The 20,626-nt window shown below is 40.7% G+C and overlaps 1 protein-coding gene across 2 annotated transcripts in view; it reads right to left on the reverse strand.

Annotated features, from left to right (window-relative positions):
* The window catches only part of SOCS4 (suppressor of cytokine signaling 4), a 27,619-nt gene extending 7,035 nt beyond the window's left edge, over positions 1-20,584 (reverse strand). For both annotated transcript variants that reach the window (XM_006096953.3, XM_023760752.1), the window contains exon 1: positions 20,322-20,584. The gene's annotated coding sequence lies outside the window, so the exon portion shown is untranslated. The remainder of the gene's footprint in view (positions 1-20,321) is intronic.
* Positions 20,585-20,626: the final 42 nt, after the last annotated feature.

Here is a 20,626-nt window from a genome sequence, read left to right on the forward strand (position 1 = left end):
TTCTACCTTATAGGTAACAATACTGTACTGTATACTTAAAAATTTGTTAAAGAGGATAAACCTCATGCTAAGTGTTTTTAACACAATAAAATAAAATAATAAGTAAATAACTAAATAAAAGTAGCCTCCTGCCCCAGTAAAGTCTTCATGAGGGAGAAAAGTCATAGTCAAAGGACTAACTAAAATGGCCTTTGGTTTCAGTACCCCTGGAAGCTAGAGACTAGTTTCCAACCTTGAAGAGATAACCAGCCAAACAATCAAATATGAGGATAAAATAAAAACATTTTCAGATGTGCAAAGTGTCAACAATTTTACCTCATATTGGATAATGTGCTCTTCTAAAATTATGGTGTAAATTCAAAACAAAGAAAGCAACACAGGACATAGGTATTTAACATAGGAGAGAGGAAGGTATTCAGAGCTGCTAGAGAGCAAGTCATTCATATATACACACAAGGATAATAGCCTCCAAGGTGGAAAATCTTAAGTGAAAAAAATAGAATTGACTTGGAAAATTCAACTGAGAAGAAAGCAATAGAAAAAGAATTGGGTAATTACTGATTACAGAAAAATGAAAACATACAAGAAATAAAATAGAATTATCAAACATGGTTTATAGTCACCAACATTGTGATATAACTGTAATAAAAGAATGGTAAGAGGAGACTAAAATAGAGGTAAATCCTCATGTATCATAAGAAGAACTCATCATAAGATAATGTCTAATAATTGATGAATCAAGAAAGCAAAGTATAAACATATTTAGAAACACAAAGGTAATAATCAGAAAAACAGTTAAATAATTTGAAAGTAGATGCCTTTGGGATGGGCAGGAGAGAAGTGCAGTGTTCCTAAGCTTATCTAAGCTTTTTAGCTTAATTTAATTTTTAAGCTAGGTGCATATGTCATTTTAATGAAATAAATTTAAAGTAATTCATACTCACTGTGAAAAACCCAAGGTAGACAAAATTCTAAAGAAAAATGTAAAAACTATCCATAATCCTACCATTCAGTAACAATTTTTAACATTTTCAGTATCTCTATCCATGTATATGATAAGGATGCAGTTCTACAACACAGTGACAGCAGGCATTAAAAATATGGTTTGAGTCCAGTTTATTTTATACTAGCCATATGACTCGGACACCTTAGTTTCTCTGTAAAGAAGAGGTACTGATGGTATTTATTTCACTGGGCTGCTGGGGATTAAATAAAATAATGTATATAAAGTACTCACCTCAGATTCTAAATGTGTTATGTATTCAATAAATGTTAACATATTTAAAGCATCTAAACCAGTTTTAGACTGATAGTGAAGAAATCACAGAATATCTGTCTCCAGCCCAATGCAAACCATAGTTTATGATCAAATATAATTTTTGGAAGGATAACTAATTCTTCAAAGTAAAAAACAATCAATATGCCAAAACTCAATAGACCATAAAGGTACAAAGCAATCTGACATTTTCTCCCAGATAACTATACATATTTACATGCTAACATTACAGGTTTACTTTGGCAAGGCTTACCAACTTGTATATAGTAGATACCAATCAATCAATCATCTCTGGATTTCAGGTTAACCATTCTTACATGTGCTAGTGCTGCAGGTGTCCATAAAATAAAGTGAAAAATATCATTACCTTAAATTTTCCCACATTTACCTGTACTCAAAGAGTTAATGCACAGAAAATCTTTTATCTTTTTGCATCTAAGAATTATAGCCTTATATAAATTTTACAGGGCTATTATTTTGCTAGAAAACTGAGTTCATGCTTCAGAAGTCCTACCTTTTAAAATTGTATGGCAAAAAGTGATTTGCCAAGACATAGCATATCAATATACGGGCCAAAATATCACTTAATGTTGTAGTTTTCAAAATATGAATAACGTTTATTTTCCATTTATATTTCTCTAAAAGTTAGAAAAATTAAAATTTATAAATATTGGATATATGATTTACAATGTTCCAATAACTCATTGTCAGATGGTGTGCTGTTTCTGAGGTAAGAGTTGGAGTTCCAAAAAGCTGAGGACTTGATTTCGCCCTCTCCATTTCTTTATTCACTTTTCAGTGTACCACAACTGCTTGCATGTTGCTGAATAGATTTGTGGAATATATAATCTTAAATAAGAGAATTTTTATAATACTTTGTAAATAAACATGATCATGGAAATTTTATAACACACAAGGTTTGCTAATTATCTCAGGGCAAAATATTTACATAAGTTTTGAATTTTTAAGATGAGTTATACAATTTTCTTTTACAAAATGACAAGTTCTAAATTTGATGAATTTTACTGGGGTAACAGGTAGCTTTTAGAACAGGGGTGGGCAAACTTTTTGACTCGAGGGCCACAATGGGTTCTTAAACTGGACCGGAGGGCCGGAACAAAAGCATGGATGGAGTGTTTGTGTGAACTAATATAAATTCAAAGTAAACATCATTACATAAAAGGGTACGGTCTTTTTTTTTTTTTTAGTTTTATTCATTTCAAACGGGCCGGATCCTGCCCGCGGGCCGTAGTTTGCCCACGGCTGTTTTAGAAGCTACTTAGCAGATCTATTAAGAAAGAAAGGCTAGCACAACTTTGAAGAGGACTCCCTCTAGTGACTGAAGAAGACCCAGAAACTTCCTGGCCACCTGAGCCACATGACTGTATTAGAAGCACCTGAGAGGCTGAGGTAATGCTGGTGGCATGCATCATCATAGGATAAACTTTGACAAGTATCACCCAGGTTACTTTGGGAAAGTTGGTATGCGGCACTACCACTTAAAGAGGAACCAGAGCTTCTGCCCAACTGTCAACCGTGATAAACTGTGGAGCTTAGTCAGTGAGCAGGCATGGGTAAATGCTGGCAAAACAAGACTGTAGCTGCTCCTATCATCGACATGGTGAGATCAGACCACTACAAGTTCTGGGGAAGAGAAAGTTCCCAAAGCAGCCTGTCATCCTGAAGGCCAAATTCTTCAGCAGAAGAGCTGAGGAAAAGATTAAAGGTGTTGGGGGTGAGGTGGTGGGGAAGTGTGTCCTAGTAGCTTGAAGCCACACTGAAGGAAATTCATTAAGTGCTCACAAGTGCTTTTCAAAAAATAAAAAAGGAAGAAAGGCAGAACAAAACAAAACTGATCACTTTATGGTACAGGAAACATTTTAACAATTACTGAGACAGTAACTGTTGTAAAAAATGTATGCTATAGAGATCATTTTAGATCTTGTGTGAAGAAGTATAGATACAAAATGATAAGAAGATGGCTTTACTACCATTTTTTATAGTACAGAAATAAAAAATACTTTGAAAGGTGCAGATAAATCAAAGATCTTTGTTGGTATCTGCAAAAAGCTTTTTTTTTTTCTTTTTTCTTTTGGTTTGGCTCAGTGGATAGAGCATTGGCCTGTGGGTCCTGGGTTTGATTCCGGTCAAGGGCATATATCTTGGTTGCAGGCTTGATCCCCAGCTCTGGTCAGGGTATGCAGAAGGCAACCAATCGATGTGTCTCTCTCACATCAATATTTCTCTCTCTCTATCCCACCCTTCCACTCTCTCTAAAAATCAATGGAAAAATATCTTCAGGCAAGGATTAACCAAAAATAAATAAATAAATAAATAAATAAATAAATAAGAAAAAAAAATCACTTGGGAGAAAATTGCTTTGGCTCCTGATTCAGTAATTAATTCTTTATGAAGGCAGCTAAGTGACATTTCTCTGCAGAGTACACAGTGACATCTTTTAAAAACATTATTTCTTAATGAGCCAGAGGCAAATGTCTAAAAAGCAAGTTTACAGAAAAGCCTTTTTTGAAAAAGCAAGTTCCCAGATTTAGTAGCCATTTGATCTGTGGTTCTAGCACCAACTGCAATGACAGTGATAATAAAATGAATACCCAACATGACCACTGTACTCTAATAAAAGATTTAAATAACATCTAATTAGTTATATTGAGGCCTGGAAGGTGATTTAAATTTAAGATTTCTATAGAAACTATTAAAAATCCCATAATTAAAGGTTAAACTTTATTTAGAAAATTCACTTATATCCTCTATGATGTTGGATAAGGGATTATTATTGTATATATTAGTTACTTATTGAACTAATAGATCTACAATGGTAATGTACACCTAAAACCAAAATTCATGTTAATACTGTTAAAATAAATTCGATCCTATAAAGAATACTATCCTATCTAAGAATAGACAAACATGGTAATTAACCGTACCACCGACACGCTTCCCATTGGCTAATCAGGGCAATATGCAAATTAACTGCCACCCAAGATGGCAGCCGGCAGCCAGGCAGCTGGAGCGAACAGGAGGCTTGCTTGCTCCAGTGATGGAGGAAGCCAAGGTTCCCCGCCTGCCGCTGCCGGCCTCTGAGCTGCATTCTAAGAAACAATGCTGCAATTATAGAAGCTAAACAAACCCCAGAAACCTGCTTTCAGCCAGCCGGGCCTCAGAGCAGTAGCTGCAACAGTATTTCAATTATAGAAGCCAAACAAACCCAGATACCTGCTTTCAGCAGCTGAGGTCTCAGAGCTGGAGCCAAGCCTCAGAGCTAAAGCTGGCTCTCAACTCCAGTGACAGCCATAGAAGGTAAATAAATCCCAGAATAAAAAAAAACAAACAAAAAAAACAGAAAAAAAGGAGAGGTTGGGAGCTTCAGTCACCCGCCAGCCTGAAAATGGCCCTCAGCCCCTCACCCAGACTGGCCAGGCACCCCAGTGGGGACCCCCACCCTGAAGGGGGTATGACCAGCTGCAAACAGCCATCATCTCCTCATCCAGGCTGGCCAGGCACCCAAGCGGGACCCCCACCCTGATCCGGAACACCCTTCAGGGCAAACCAGCCAGCCCCCACCCATGCACCAGGCCTCTATCCTATATAGTAAAAGGGCAATATGCAAACTGACCCTAACAGCAGAATGACTGGGAATGACTGGTCACTTCGACACACACTGACCACCAGGGGGCAGACGCTCAATGAAGGAGATGCCCCCTGGTGGTCAGTGCGCTCCCACAGGGGGAGCTCTGCTCAGCCACAAGCCAGGCTGATGGCTGCCAGCACAGCGGTGGTGGTGGGAGCCTCTCCCGCCTCCTCAGCAGCGCTAAGGATGTCCGACTGCAGCTTAGGCCTGCTCCCTGCTGGCAAGTGGATATCCCCCGAGGGCTCCTGGGCTGCCAGAGGGATGTCTGACTGCCAGCTTAGGCCTGATCCCCCGGGGAGTGGGCCTAAGCCAGCAGGTGGACATCCCCCAAGGGGTCCCAGACTGCGAGAGGGCACAGGCTGGGCTGAGGGACCCCCTCGAGTGCACAAATTTTTTGTACACCCGGCCTCTAGTTGTTGATAATTGATTATAGTCTGACTAGAGGCCCGGTGCATGAAATTCATGCACTGGGGGTGGGGTGGGGTGGGGAGTCCCTCAGCCTGGCCTGCACCCTTGCAGTCTGGGAGCCCTTGGAGGATGTCCGACTGAGCCGTCAGTTGGACACCCTTAGCACTGTCGTGGAGGTGGGAGAGGCCCCCGCCACTGCCACTGTGCTTGCCAGCCATGAGCTTGGCTTCCAACGGAGTGGCACTCCCCCTGTGAGAGCGCTCTGACCACCAGGGGGCAGCTCCTGCATTGATCGTCTGTTCCCTGGTGGTCAGTGCATGTCATAGCGAACTGTTGTTCCGACGTTTGATTGATTTGCATATTAGGCTTTTATATATTTATATAGATATTTATGTTGGATTCTATGGAAACATTTAGGTTCCACAAATGGAATATACTGGGTAGTAGAAAAAAAAATGAATTTCTTGGAATGATAACGAAAAACTATGAAAAATGGGAATGGGTTTGCTCATGTGAGAAAAATGTCTTAACTAAAAATTATTTTCTGATTACAAAAACAATATAGTTCATTTTCCAGTATTATTTTAAAGCATAGTTTACCCTTGAACAATGTGAGGATTAGGGGAATTGATCCCCACAGAGCTGAAAATTTGTGTGTAACTTTTGGTACCCCAAAAACTTAACTCCTAATAACCTACTGTTGACCAGCAGCCTTATAGATAACATAAACAGTCAATTAACACATTTTGTATGTTATATGTACTATTCTATATAATAAAAGCCTAGGTGGCGTCGCACAACATTGTCACAAGATGGCCGCCACGATGTCATCACAAGATGGTCACCACAAGATGGCCGGCAGGGGAAGGCAGTTGGGGGAACCAGGCCAGCAGGGGAAGGCTGTTGGGGGGGCGGGACTAGGCCTGCAAAGGAGGGCAGTAAGGGGTGACCAGGCTGGCAGGGGAGGGCAGTTGGCAGTGACCAGGCCTGCAGGGGAGGGCAGTTAGGGGCGACCAGGCCTGCAGCGGAGGGCAGTTGGGGGCGATCAAGCCGGCAGGGGAGGGCAGTTGGGGGCAATCGGGCTGGCAGGGGAGGGCAGCTGGGGGTGATCAGGCCGGCAGGGGAGCGGTTAGGGGATGATCAGGATGGCAGGCAGAAATGGTTTAGGGGCAATCAGGCCGGCAGGCAAGCGGTTAGGAGCCAGCAGTCCTGGATTGTGAGAGGGATGTCTGACTGCCGGTTTAGGCCCGATTCCTGTGGGATTGGGCCTAAACCGGCAGTTGGACATCCCCCAAGGGGTCCCAAATTGGAGAGGGTGCAGGCCGGGCTGAGGGACAACCCCATCCCATGCATGAATTTCATGTACCGAGCCTCTAGTCTATATATATAAAAGCCTAAGTGACTGTTACAATAAAATGACTGGAATGACTGGTTGCTATGACGCATACTGACCACCAGGGGGCAGACGCTCAATGCAGGAGCTGCCCCCAGCCCGCAGGCCCTGATCGCCGATAGGACCTGCCAGCCAACCTCCTGATCCCTACCCCCAGCCAGTAGGCCCCGATTTGCCTGATTGGGTCCGGGCCCCCGGACTGGGACTAGGAACCGGGGTGGGTGGCAGTGGACATGGCCCCTTTCCCCAGGGGGACCAAGGGCTGGCTCCCTCCTCGGGGCCAGCAGCTAACCTCCCAGGTCCCTCAACCCATCCCTCCCCCTGGCCGGCAGGTCCTGATTGCCCGATCAGGGCCGGGCCCCGGGCTGGGACAGGGAACTGGGGGTGGGTGGCAGCAGATGTGGGCAGCAAGGGAAGGAGGAGGTGGAGAAGTGGGGAGTTGGGAACCTGATTGGCCCTGATCACTGGCCAGGCCTAGGGACCCCACCCATACATGAATTTCGTGCACTGAGCCTCTAGTATAATATATATTATAATATATGTGCCGGAAGCCAATTCTAGCATGTCATAATTTCAAGAGTTTCATCAAAAGGTTGATGGAACTTGTGGACTCAACAAGGGCTGAGTCACATATGTTGTCACCTGTTGGGAATGGCTAAAGGCATTTCTCCAAACCTGAAAAGGGATGATTGTTTGCTGCCAGACAGCTCAGGGCATCTTTTTTTTAAAAAAATATATATATTTTTTATTGCTAAAGGTATTACAAAGGGTATTACATATGTGTCCTTCCCCCCCCTGCCCCCCCCCTGCCCTTGACAATCCCCTGGCCTCCCTTAACCCCCAGTGTCTTATGTCCATTGGTTATGCTTATATGCATGCATACAAGTCCTTTGGTTGATCTCTTACCCCCCTCCCTCCTGCCCCCCAACCCTCCCTGGTCTTCCCGCTGCAGTTTGACAATCAGTATGAGGCAGCTCTGCCTCTGTATCTATTATTGTTCAAAAGTTTGTAATGGTCTTTATTATCCATGAATGAGTGAGATCATGTGGTATTTTTCCTTCATTGACTGGCTTGTTTCACTTAGCATAATGCTCTCCAGTTCCATCCATGCCGTTGCAAATCTTAAGAGTTCCTTCTTTTTTACAGCAGCATAGTATTCCATCGTGTAGATGTACCACAGTTTTCTAATCCATTCATCTACTGATGGGCACTTAGGCTGTTTCCAGATCTTAGCTATGGTGAATTGTGCTGCTATGAACATATGGGTGCACATATCCTTTCTGATTGGTGATTCTGGTTTCTTGGGATATATTCCTAGAAGTGGGATCACAGGGTCAAATGGGAGTTCCATTTTTAGTTTTTTGAGGAAACTCCATACTGTCTTCCATAGTGGCTGTACCAGTCTGCATTCCCACCAGCAGTGCACAAGTGTTCCTTTTTCTCCACATCCTCTCCAGCACTTGTTGTTTGTTGATTTGTTGATGATAGCCAGTCTGACAGGTGTGAGATGGTACCTCATTGTTGTTTTGATTTGCATATCTCGGATGATTAGTGACTTTGCAGCTCAGGGCATCTTAATCTACATGTTATTGCCTCCTACTGGCCAAACACCGGAACAGCGTAGGCTAATTCCCCTAATCTGACAATGGACTCTGTATAAGAAACCCTGACCCTTTGAAGTGTATATCTCTACCTCGCCTCAGGACAATTTGTGTTAATAAAAAGCATGGGGTCCTGAGATGAGGAGATCTTAGTTCCTTTTAGCTAAGCTCCTCTGACCCCCAAATGCCTTTCAAAATTATGCTTCGTCTCTGGACTCTTTATGGTTACACACACAGCCTTTCTCCAGATTGCTGAACCCTTCTTAATGCCGGAACAAGAACCCCAGTAGTATGTTATGGTGTTATGTATTAGTATACCATATATGTATTATCTATACTAATAAAAGCTTATGTGGTCGTCATGCCCTCACGCCTTAACAATCCATCACCAGGAGTCCGTGTGCGCAGAGGGCGCACGTGGGTAGGTGGGGACTTGACGCTGTGTGCGCAGCAGGGAGACGACGCCAGGGGTCCCGAGGCTCCGTGTGGTGATGCCGGAGGTGGGTCCTGGCGGCTTCGCGTGGCGACTCTGGGGGTGGGACACCCGGCTCCAGCCTACCTCTTTGGGGCAATCCATCAAGGAGCCCTGGATAGGTGGGCGGGGCCTACCTCTTTGGGGAGATCGACTGTGGGGGTCCCACACTGTGAGAGGGCACAGGCCAGGCTGGGGAACCCCCTCCCCACAAGTGCACGATTTTCGTGCACCGGGCCTCTAGTATACTATATTCTTGTAATAAAAATAAAGTAAGCTACAGGAAGGAAAATGTTATTAAGAAAGTCATAAAGAGCCCTGGCCAGGTAGCTCAGTTGGTTAGAAAGTCATCCCAATATGCCAAGGTTGCAGATTCGATTTTGGGTCAGGGCACATACAAGAACCAACTGCCCTAGCCAGTTTGACTCAGTGGATAGAGTGTTGACCTGTGGACCAATGGTCCTAGGTTTGATTCCAGTTAAGGGCACATACCTTGGTTGCAGGCTCCTCCCTGCCCTGGGCCCTTATTGGGGCTTGTGCAGGAGGCAACTGGTTGATGTGTTTCTCTCACATTGATGTTTCTCTCTGTCTTTCCCTTTCCCTAAAAATCAATGGAAAAATATCCTCAGGTGAGGAATAACAAACAAACAAAAAAGAAGCAACCAATGGATGCATCAGTAAGTAGAACAACAAATCAATGTTTCTCTCTCTCTCTCTCTCTCTCAAAGCAGTAAGTAAAATTTTTTTAAAAAGTCATAAGGAAGAGAAAATACATTTATAATACTGTGCTGTATTTATGGATACTGTTAAGTTTATGTCATCCACTTACAAAATGAATTGTCTGTCAGTACCGACATCAATATGATCTTATATAATACAAAAAAAAATCATAGATATTATATAAGTATTACTAACACCAGACATAAAAAATGAAAAGATGTTAAAAGAAATTCATATTTATTTACAGATATAATGATTCATGCACTGACAATGAAGAAGTCACAATATGATCGCTTTATGGTAGTCTTGTGTTAATTGATACCATTACTTCATGGTACCCTAGCCTATACACTAATGAATGAACTGTTATAAAATTTTTATGGCATATAACATTACAGTCATATTTATAATACAGTATTGGAAACATTGTTATGTATATTTTAAAACCACTTACTTGTGATGATAGGCTGATAAACAGTTTCTCCAATTGTGAGAGAGGCATGCTGTACAGTAATGTAATTATTGGAAGGCAAGTTATAAAGCAGTTAGAAAATTAACATATTATTAATTTTATGTTAAATATCATTCACCTATGTCTATGTAAGGACAGGCCACCCCCTTCACAATACAAGTTTTGCACATGATGTTCTACACAATGAATATTTAGGTAATGATGATGCATAAAAAACGCCTCTAACAATTCTAGCTATACAGTAGAGTTTCACATGCACACACAACAGATAAGTTTATTAACTGTACAACATGATGATTATTAATTATTAAGTGGAAGTGGAACATCTTAAAGATCTTCATCCTTGTCTCTAGGTTGAGTAGGCTGAGGAGGAGGAAGAAGAGGAGGGGTTGGTCTTGCTGTCTCAGGGGTGGCAGAGGCAGAAGTGGAGGAAGTGGAAGGGGAGACAAGAGAGGCAGGCACATTGAGTGTAAGTTTATGAAAATACATTGTAATTTCTGTCAGATATTTCTGCTTTTTCATTTCTCTAAAGATATTTCTATAAGGGACCAAACCTTCTTCCACCATTTGCTTTAGTTTCAGTGTCTGTATAATAGAAGGGTCCATGTCATAAAAGAAGTCAAAAGCCACTTTGAATAATCAAAACCCTTCTTCCAGACTGTCTAACGTCATTTTGTTTTCTGGTGCTGTTTCTTCTACATCTTCTTCCTCATCATCTGGTCCTGGTTTGGAAACACTCACCTCCATCAAGTCATCTTCTATTAATTTATCTGGTGTGGTGTCTATTAGCTCTGCATTAAAAATATGTTCAGGCAGATATTCTTTCTCCTCAATTACTTTCTTAATGGCCTCTGGGAACTTGTCTGTCTCTTGGTTGGCAGAAGCTGCTTTTCCTGTTGATATTTATTAAGCCAAATCTCTTTCTAAAATCATCAAACTATTCTTTGCAGGCATGAAGTTCTCTAGCTTTAGATCCTTCACCTTCCTTTTGCTTTAAGTTGTTATATAATGACTTCTCTTTTTCTCCAATCATATTAGAGTCTATAAGTATGTCTTTCTTATTGCAATACTACATAAAAGCTGCATTTTCAATACAAGATAAAAAAGTATCTCACAAAAAGTGCAAGATTTTCATGCTTACTGGTGTAAGCAGCAGCTACAGCTTCAAAATTTTATTTTCTTTTTTTTACAGTAGTCCTTACACTGGATTCATTTCTTTTGAAATGATAGGCAACCACAACTGCAGACCTCAACCTATGATACATATCAAGCAATTCAACTTTTTCTTTTAATGTCATGACTTTTCTCTGCTTCTTTGGAGCACTTCCAAGATCACTAGTGGCACTTCATATGGGTACCAAGTTGTTAAGGTTTATGGTATTGCACTAAATATGGTGAAAAATATCAAGAACCATGAGAGATCACTTTTTACTATGATACAGAATTTACTGGAAAGACAAACTTATCACAGTGGGATGATTAGCATCACACAGCCTTTTAAGCAATTATTCACAATTGAGCTCACCACAATAGCAACAGAATGTGGCTATGAAATTATTACAGTATGTACTGCAGTTAGTTTTATGCAGTTATGACTTAATACTGCATCTGTTTGCTTATATTTCTCCATTGTGAAGGGCATCATGTATAATCTGTAAATGTTTGTGAAAGTTTTAAATAATTTTAATTTTCTATAATAGACGTGTGTATATTTTATGGTAGTAGAAGTTAAAATAGACTAGTATCTATATATATTTTATGCACTTATGACATCCCTAACTTTTTAATTTTTCAATTCTTCTAGGATATGTGGTTCATCTGTGAGTTCTTCCAAATTGTTACAAATCTCCAAAAAATTATCCAATATATTTATTGAAAAAAAATCCACATATAAGTAGACCTGTGCAGTTCAAACCTGTGTTGTTCAAGGGTCGCTGTGTCTCCTTTTTTCATGCTACCAGGGCTCATGGACATTACTGGAATTATTTTTGTTTATTTTTTATTTTATAGAGGAAGGGATAAGGGGGGGAGAGAGAGAGAAATATTTATTTGTTGTTCCATGGATTCACTAGTTGCTTCTTGTATGTGCCCTGACTAGGAATCAAACCCACAACCTTGATGTATTGAGATGATGCTCTAACCAACTGAACTACCCAGCCAAGGCAGGACTTAACTGGATTAAAAAAAAAAAAAAGGACTCGATTAGTATTACTGTGCCCTCCTTCTCTTCTCCCATTTTCTCACTTACTTTCCTAAAAACAGTTTGCTTTTATGTAAGGTTCCAAGAGGTGCTTCAGTTAAGAAACCTGCTTAAGAGGACACTCAAAATGGTGGCGGAGTAAGTCGATGCTACACTAACACACTTCCAGGACCAAACTGGAATTACAACTAAAATACAGAAAAACTAAGCTGAATGCTAGCTGGAGAGAACCCTGATAACCAAGGATGGAAAGTGGAGGTCACATAGAGACTGGTGGAAGGTGTGAAGGCACAAATGGGCTGAAGTTCTGGAGGTGTATCTCAGCTGTGGGGACTTCCACTGAGAACTCTGGGGTCTAAACCCCAAGGTGGGCTCCCAAGCCCAGAGCACCAGAATTGAGAAAGGTACCCACATAACATCTGGCTGTGAAAAGCAGCAGGGTTGCTGTTTGCCAGCCAAAGACAGACTCTTAAAGGGCCAACACACAAAATTTCATGTGCAGCCACTCACCTTGGACTCCAGCAGAGGGAGGAAAGAATGGACTGGAGCTGTGAGAACAGAAGCCAAGGATGGGGGTTCTGGGGTTAGACATCAGAAGGCAGATACCCTGATTTCCTGTGCTGAGTCATTCCCTCATGCTGCAGAGGACATCTTTCTCCAGTGGACCTTTGTTATCCAGGTGGTTTTTGGCTGGGAGTAAGGCAGTTGCCTCACCCTATTGGAAAACTCCTTGCCCCATCTGTGGAGTTTCTGAGGCCCATTATGAAACTGAGAATAACAATCAGCCTGCAGAAGGAAGCAATTACCCCACGCTGTTGGAAAACCTCTCACCCCACCCAGTGGCCGATAGCCTGAGGCTAATCAAAACGGAATACAATCAGACTGCAGGCAGAGGAGGATCTCTGGAGGCGTTGAGTCTTTGCCTGATCTCCTTCTGGGGCCAGGGCTAGGAAAAGCAGACCATGGTGTACATCTTGGTCCTTTCCAAAGGCACCCAGCCCCAGCAGAGGGAGCCACAAGCTGTGGATTGCTGATGGCTCCAAACAGGATACCCAGTGCCAGTCAGAAACAGCATCTGACACTGACCTGCACTGGAGATTGGGAAGTGTAGCAGATCTACCCAATACATAGTCACAAACCCAAATAGGCAGCCAAAATGGGAAGACAAAAAAACAAGCCCCAAACAAAAGAACAATATAATTTTCCAGAAGAAGAGCTAAATGAAATGGAGATAAAAAATTTATCAGACATAGTTCAAAATAATGATGGCAAAGATGCTCAACAGCATAAGAAAAGGTATAATAACTATGAAAAATGACACAGCAGTAATAAAGGACATAGTGGAAGGAATACACAGCAGATTAAGGGAAGTCAAGGATCGGATCAGTGAATTAAAAGACAGGAAAGAAAAAAATCACTTAATCATATAACCAAAAAGGAAAAACAATAAAAAATCCGGACAGTTTAAGGGAGTTGTGGGACAACATAAACTGTAACAATATTCTCATAATAGGCGTGCCAGAAGGGGAAGAAAGTGAGCAAGGGATAGAGAATGTGTTTGAAGAAATAATGGCAGAAAACTTCCCTAACCTGGTGAAGGAAATAGTCACACGAGTTCAGAAGGCACAGAGTCCCAAGCAAGAAGAACCTAAACAGGCCCAAGCCTAGACACATCATAATTAAAATGCCAAAAATTAAAGACAAAGAGAGATTCTTAAAGGCAGCAAGAGAAAGGCAATTTGTTACCTACGAAGGAGCTCCCATAAGGCTGTCAGTTGATTTTTTTATCAGAAACCCTACAGGCCAGAAGGGAATGGCAAGAGTCTTTGCCTGATCTCCTTCTGGGGCCAGGGCTAGGAAAAGCAGACCATGGTGTACATCTTGCTATTCAAGGTAATGAAAAGCAAGGATCTGAAAACCAAAATTAGTGTATCCAGCAAGGTTATCATTCAAAATAGATAGTGAATAAAGAGCTTCCCAGACAAAAAAAGGCTAAAGGAGTTTGTCACCATCAAGCACTGCAAGAAATGGTAAAGGGACTGCTGTAATGAAAAGAAATATATATATAGAGAGAAACAAATGGGACTACATCAAATTAAAAAGCTTCTGCACAGCAAAAGAAACCATCAACAAAATGAAAAGGGAGCACACTGTATAGAAGAACATACTTGGCAATGATACATCTGATAAAGGGTTAATATCTAAAATATATAAGGAACTCATTTAACTTAAAAAAATGAAGACAAACAATCCAATTAAAAAATAGGAAAAGGACCTAAATCAGCGGTTCTCAACCTGTGGGTCGCGATCCCTTTGGGGGGGGGGGGGTCAAATGACCCTTTCACAGGGGTCACTTAAGACCATCGGAAAACACATATATAATTACATATTGTTTTTGTGATTAATCACTATGCTTTAATTATGTTCAATTTGTAACAATGAAAATACATCCTGCATATCAGATATTTACATTATGATTCATAACAGTAGCAAAATTACAGTTATGAAGTAGCAACGAAAATAATTTTATGTTTGGGGGTCACCACAACATGAGGAACTGTATTAAAGGGTCGCGGCATTAGGAAGGTTGAGAACCACTGACCTAAATAGACACTTCTCCAAAGGGGACATACAGATGACCAAGAGACATATGACAAACGCTCAAAGTCATTAGAGAGAGATGCAAATTAAAATGACAGTGAGGTATCACCTCACACCTGACAGAATGGCTACCATCAACAAATCAACAAATGACAAGTGCTGGCGAGGATGTGGAGAAAAGGGAACCGTAGTACACTGCTGGTGGGGTGCAGCCATTATGGAAAATAGTATGGAGTTTCTTCAAAAAATCAAATATGGAACTCCCATTTGACCCAGTGATTCCACTTCTAGGAATATATCCTAAGAAACCCAAAACACCAATCAGAAGGAATGTATACACCCCTATGTTCATAGCAGCGCAATTTACAATAGCTAAGATCTGGAAACAGCTGTGGTACTTTACACCATGGAATACTATGCAGCAATAAAAAAGCAGGATCTCTTACTCTTTGAGACAGCATGGAGGGACCTGGCAAGTATTACGCTAAAGAAAATAAACCAGTCAGAGAAAGACAAGTATCACATGATCTCACTCATATGTGGAATCTAATGAACAAAAGAGATTCAGAAACACAGAAGCATGGATCAGACTGTAGAATCTCAGTGGGAAGGTGGAAGTGGGTGGGTGAGTAGAAATCAACCAAAGAACTTGTATGCATGCATAACCCATGGACACAGATAATAGGGTGGTGAAGGCCTAGGGCGGGGGACCAGAGGGCAGGCTTATAAGGGGTCAATGGGAGAAAAAAGGGGTCATATGTAATATTTTCAGCAATAAAGATTTTTAAAAACATGAACATTAAAAAAATAAATAAAAGGAAACCTGCATAAGCAATGATTTCGGATATCTGGCTTACCATAATTTTTTTTGGGAGGGGGAATAAATTTTGAGGAAATATTTAACTTGGGCTATTAACATTATTGTACATTTCCTGAACATGGTAGCTAAAGATAAAGAGAAAAGTCTAGTAACCTGTAACTGAAAGAAGTTAATCTAGAGCAGCAATTTTCAACCAGTGTGCCATAAGAATATTTAAAACATGTAATACCTGACTATTTAGTCAGGGGCACTGACTTTTTTACTAGTAACTTAAGATTGTTAAATTAAAAAAATGACAACAGCCAACACAACAACAGCCATCCAGGGTGAATGAATCAAAATTATACCTGCCCTGACCAGGTAGCTCAGTTGGTTAGAGCATCGTCCCAATAAGCCAAGGTTTCAGGTTTGATCCCCGGTCAGGGCACATACAAATATCAATCAATGAATGCATAGATGGGTAGAACAACAAATCAACGTCTCTTTTTCTCTCTCTAAGAAACAATCAATCAATCAATGCATCAATAAAAAAGGAAAAACACTATATAGTTGACACTTTAGCAACACATGTTGGAACTGCATGGGTATACTTATATGTGGAATTTTTCCCCAATAAATACATACACTACTGTAAATGTATTTCTCTTCCTAATGATTTTAATATTATTTTCTTTATTGTAAGAATATATACATACATATAAAATACAAAATATGTGTTAATAGACAGCTTATGGGCAACAGTAGGTTAAGTTTTGGGAGAGTCAAAGTCATATTCAGAGTTTTGACTGACCATGAGGGCAGGGGATTGTGGCCTCTAAATCCTGAGTTGTTCAAGGGTCAACTGTAATTCAATTAGGTAGTCAATTTAGACATTTTGGCTTGTTTTCTTGCAGTCTATTAAGAGCAATTTAGTCTAAAGACAAAATTTTAAAGTTTTTAAGCTCCATAAAAAATAATAACCTATAGTTTTTCACTATACTCTATTTAAAATGAAGCATGGTACAGGTGAAATAGCATCAGCTACTAAATCATCAAACACAAGCTAAAATTAAGATTTTGTCACTTACTAGTCAACTGATTTTAAAAATCTCATTTAGCTTCAGTATTTCCCTTGTAAAATCTGGATAATGTCAGCTGCTTCATGTTTTTATGCCAGGATTAAAATGTACAAAAGCAGCATACATTGAGCTTAGTGAAAATACTTATTAGCTGCTTTCTATTATTACTCATAACTTTTCATGTAGAAGCTAATTTCTAAAAATGAAAGGTGGAAAAGTAGCAAAATTAAGATTAAAAAAGGAAAGAGATTAAACAAAGGTTATTTATACATAAGGCTAGAAAATCTGCACAAAAACATACTTCAAAAAACTGAGGCTGAAGAGACTTCAGCATTTCTGAAATATCATAAAGCACTTTACTGGTATATTACTTCTGATAATAAACAAGCTATTTTTAAAAAGTCTTAATATTTAAAAATTTTTAAAAATATTATGGATGTATATAAGTTTCATAGTTTTTGCAAGCTAACTTAGTAATAGATTTCAACAGAAATAGAAGGCAAACTGCTTTTAAGTTATTATAGATTACTAGAGGCCCGGTGCATGAATTTGTGCACGGGTGGGGTCTGGCCGGCTGATCGGGCTGGGATGGCCAGGGGGAGAAGTAGGAGGTTGGCCGGGCTGCCCCACCTCTGATTGGGGTGGGAGGGGCGATCGGGGGCAGGGCCAGCTGAGGGGAGGGGCCACAGGCCCCCTGGTCAAACTCCTGGTAGAAGGGACAATTTGCATATTAGCCTTTTATTATATAAGGATTCTTTTCATTGCTTTATAATAATTACATATGCTTATATTTACGCTTGGGAACAAGTTTTATGTACAACCTAGTGAAAGGTGTCTCTAGACTTAAATAAAATTGCTTTAATGTCTTGGTATGTGTCACTAAATTCTAAGTTTTATGGCAATAGTTATGATTTGGAGAGCAGTGTAGTAAGACTACCTTGGATCAGAAGGTAAAAGACCTGGTTTCTATTTGTAGCTCTGACATCTGGTAGGACTGTGATCTTGAACAAATTATAAACTTTCTGAGTCTCAGTTTTTTTCATCACTAAAACAGGGATTATATCTGTCTTGCTGTCATAAGGATCCAGTGTCAATATAACAACACAAGACTCAAATACTGGCTGTTTTTAGACAGCAGAGCTAAGTAGCTAGGAGCAGAACTTCTACTGTATTCTCTTTTATATCCTAGAAGGTTTGTACACGTGCAAGTATTATTTACCCCAAAAATAAATTTAAAAGGCTGGTGAGCCTGGCTGGTCTGGCTCGGTGGTTGAGTGTCGAGCTATGACTGATCAGGGCACATGCCCAGGTTTTGGGTTCAATTCCCAGTGGGGGGCATGCAGGAGGCAGCCCATGGATCGATGATTCTTTCTTATCATTGATGTTTCTCTCTCTCCTCTCTCTGAAATCAATAAAAAACATATTAAAAAATAAATAAAAAAGACTGGTGAGTTTTAGGATACATTCAGATATATAAAAATTTCTAAACTCCCTTCAATATTTTTTCAATTATCGTTACACTCTCTTTCACAGGATCAATGATTTTTATATAAAGTACATATTTTGTTGAAAAGGTATATTTAAAACCCCTTCCATAAGGCAATACTAATATGCCTCTTGGATAAACTGACTCTAACACTAGGATATTATTATTTATGTAGGTAATACCACCATCAGTTGAATGGTAATATGTTCATGTTTTTTCTTTCTATTGCCCTTGAGACCAATAATATTTGTGAGCCTAAGGGTACTATGAGTGGTCACAACAGAACAAAGCTAACTAACTTCACTGCAATTGAATCTGACCTTGGCATCATTTTCAGTGAGTTCATTCAGCTACTCACTTCTGTGAGACATGCACTATTAATGATAAACACATCCATTTGGAAAATTTTGATAGCTACATCAGTGACAGACAACTACATCGATTTCTTTTTAAAAAGCCATGTAATCTTAAATAACCAGAAATCTTGCTAACATTTAAGTTACACACATTTCATTACTGCACTATCATCTCATACATATTTGAATGTCTGTTTTCCTCAGGAAGACCATGAACTCACTGAAGACATTAAAATTTGCAGGCATTTGACTGAAACAGAAACAGAATTGTAAAAACACACTAGCAAAAACAAGATTACATCTTTTAATATTTGAAAATTTTTACAGGATAATGACTTAAACCGACTCCATTTTAAATGAAACCATCAAATGCCCACCCAATACACATTAATAATAATTAGTTTTATACATCCATGAATATCTCCTATATACTTTAGCAGTTTGGTGGAGATAGGTATCATTTTCATTTTGGGGATGAGAAACCTGACAATCTGGAGAAGTAAAGGAGCGTATTCAGGGTTTAATTAAAATTAAAACCTAGGGCTGTTTGACTGTAAGGCACAAGCTCTTTTCATACATGTGAAATTTGTAAAAGAAAATTTTCTTTAGCCTATGAATCAAATGGCTTGATTGCTAAGCAAAGCGAAATGATAGAAGTGTGGACCGCATTCATATTTTTGAAGTCAAATGGTATCATAGACATTATAGTTAGGGCATTTCATAGCTATAATTCTTGTTCCAATTTCCAAATTCTTCTTATGCTGAGCTCTGAATAGTACCTACACTGAAATCTCATCATGATTTATTCAGTATTGAGATGAACAATGTCGGAGTTCGGCTTGACCCCTACTGTCTATCCAATGATATTTACTTTGATAAAAAAAAATTTTTTCTAAATCAGTCTATCTAAAAAACTCAGATGGATTGTCTCAGGTACCTTTCACTGGGGAATTCGACACTAGGTTGGTTAATTTCCCACACATCCCAAGTTCTTTTTCAGCCAATCACTCTTCCTTTTTATTCACACAGCAAACCCCAGTATCTAGCGAGCCTGTTTGGAGCCCAGCACTCAAAACAGCCCTTCATACACACCGCAGGCAGAACAATACCCCGGTTTGTCTTAACTCTGTTTGCAACCTTACCAAATGGAACGAGACAGAACAACAACAGGGAAATCTCTACAAGAGAAAAACGTCTCACTTATGTCCTAAACCATGTATAACTGAGGCTGTGTGGGGGACCACACACACACACACACACACACACACACTTTGTGAAGGTTTTCATCAGAGACCGGTCTACTAATATGGAGAACGTGAAGACACAAGCAAAGCATCAACTCAATGATTACAAGGACCGAAGTATTCAACAATATACTTTCGTTCTAGCTCTTCTTTTAGAATCTAAAATTTAGATCCAAATGCGCACTCCAGTGAACTTTAAGTGGGGTCTGAACAGGGAAACCCAACTTTCTTCTTCAGGGATATATGTGGAGTCCCCGAGACCACGCGTTAATGTACTCGCCATACCTTCAGGGACCGAACACTGTGATTAAATTTTCCCTCCTTCTGATCTCTATAAAAACGACAAGGTGAGGGTGCGAAGGATGCCAAGATCAAAGGCTCGAGAAAGGTCTCGCCTCCCTCTCTTCTAGAGAAGATGCCCAAAGATGCCATTCTCCAGCCGGGCGCCCGGGAAGGGCTGGACCCGTTCAGGGTCGCGGACGTGGTCGCACGTGAGAAGAGCCGGAAAGGTAGGCGCGGACCCCAATCCCCAAGGCCAGGCAGCAACCACCCTTCCCCCACTCACCGCTCCGAGCGCAGTTTCATTGGGGCTGTCCGAGTAGCTGCCGCCATCACCATCGCCATCAGTCTGGGTGCTCGCGGAGGTGGAGAAGGGAGGCCCAGCCACTCCTGCACCTCATGTAGGTCTCCCCAGGCGGTGGCCTTTCTGCGAGCTCCCACCTCACGGCGCCCGGTTCCCGTCTCTTACGTCGCGGCCACCGCCTCCGTCTGCTTCCCAGACGCTACCCCCACTTCCGTGTCGGGCTCCCTCCCCTTTCTTCCTCACGCCCCCGGCAGCCGGCTTTTTCCTCGCCGCTGACGTCACCAGCC

Source organism: Myotis lucifugus, unplaced genomic scaffold, assembly GCF_000147115.1.
Source record: "Myotis lucifugus unplaced genomic scaffold, Myoluc2.0 scaffold_191, whole genome shotgun sequence".
Classification (NCBI taxonomy): domain Eukaryota; kingdom Metazoa; phylum Chordata; class Mammalia; order Chiroptera; family Vespertilionidae; genus Myotis; species Myotis lucifugus.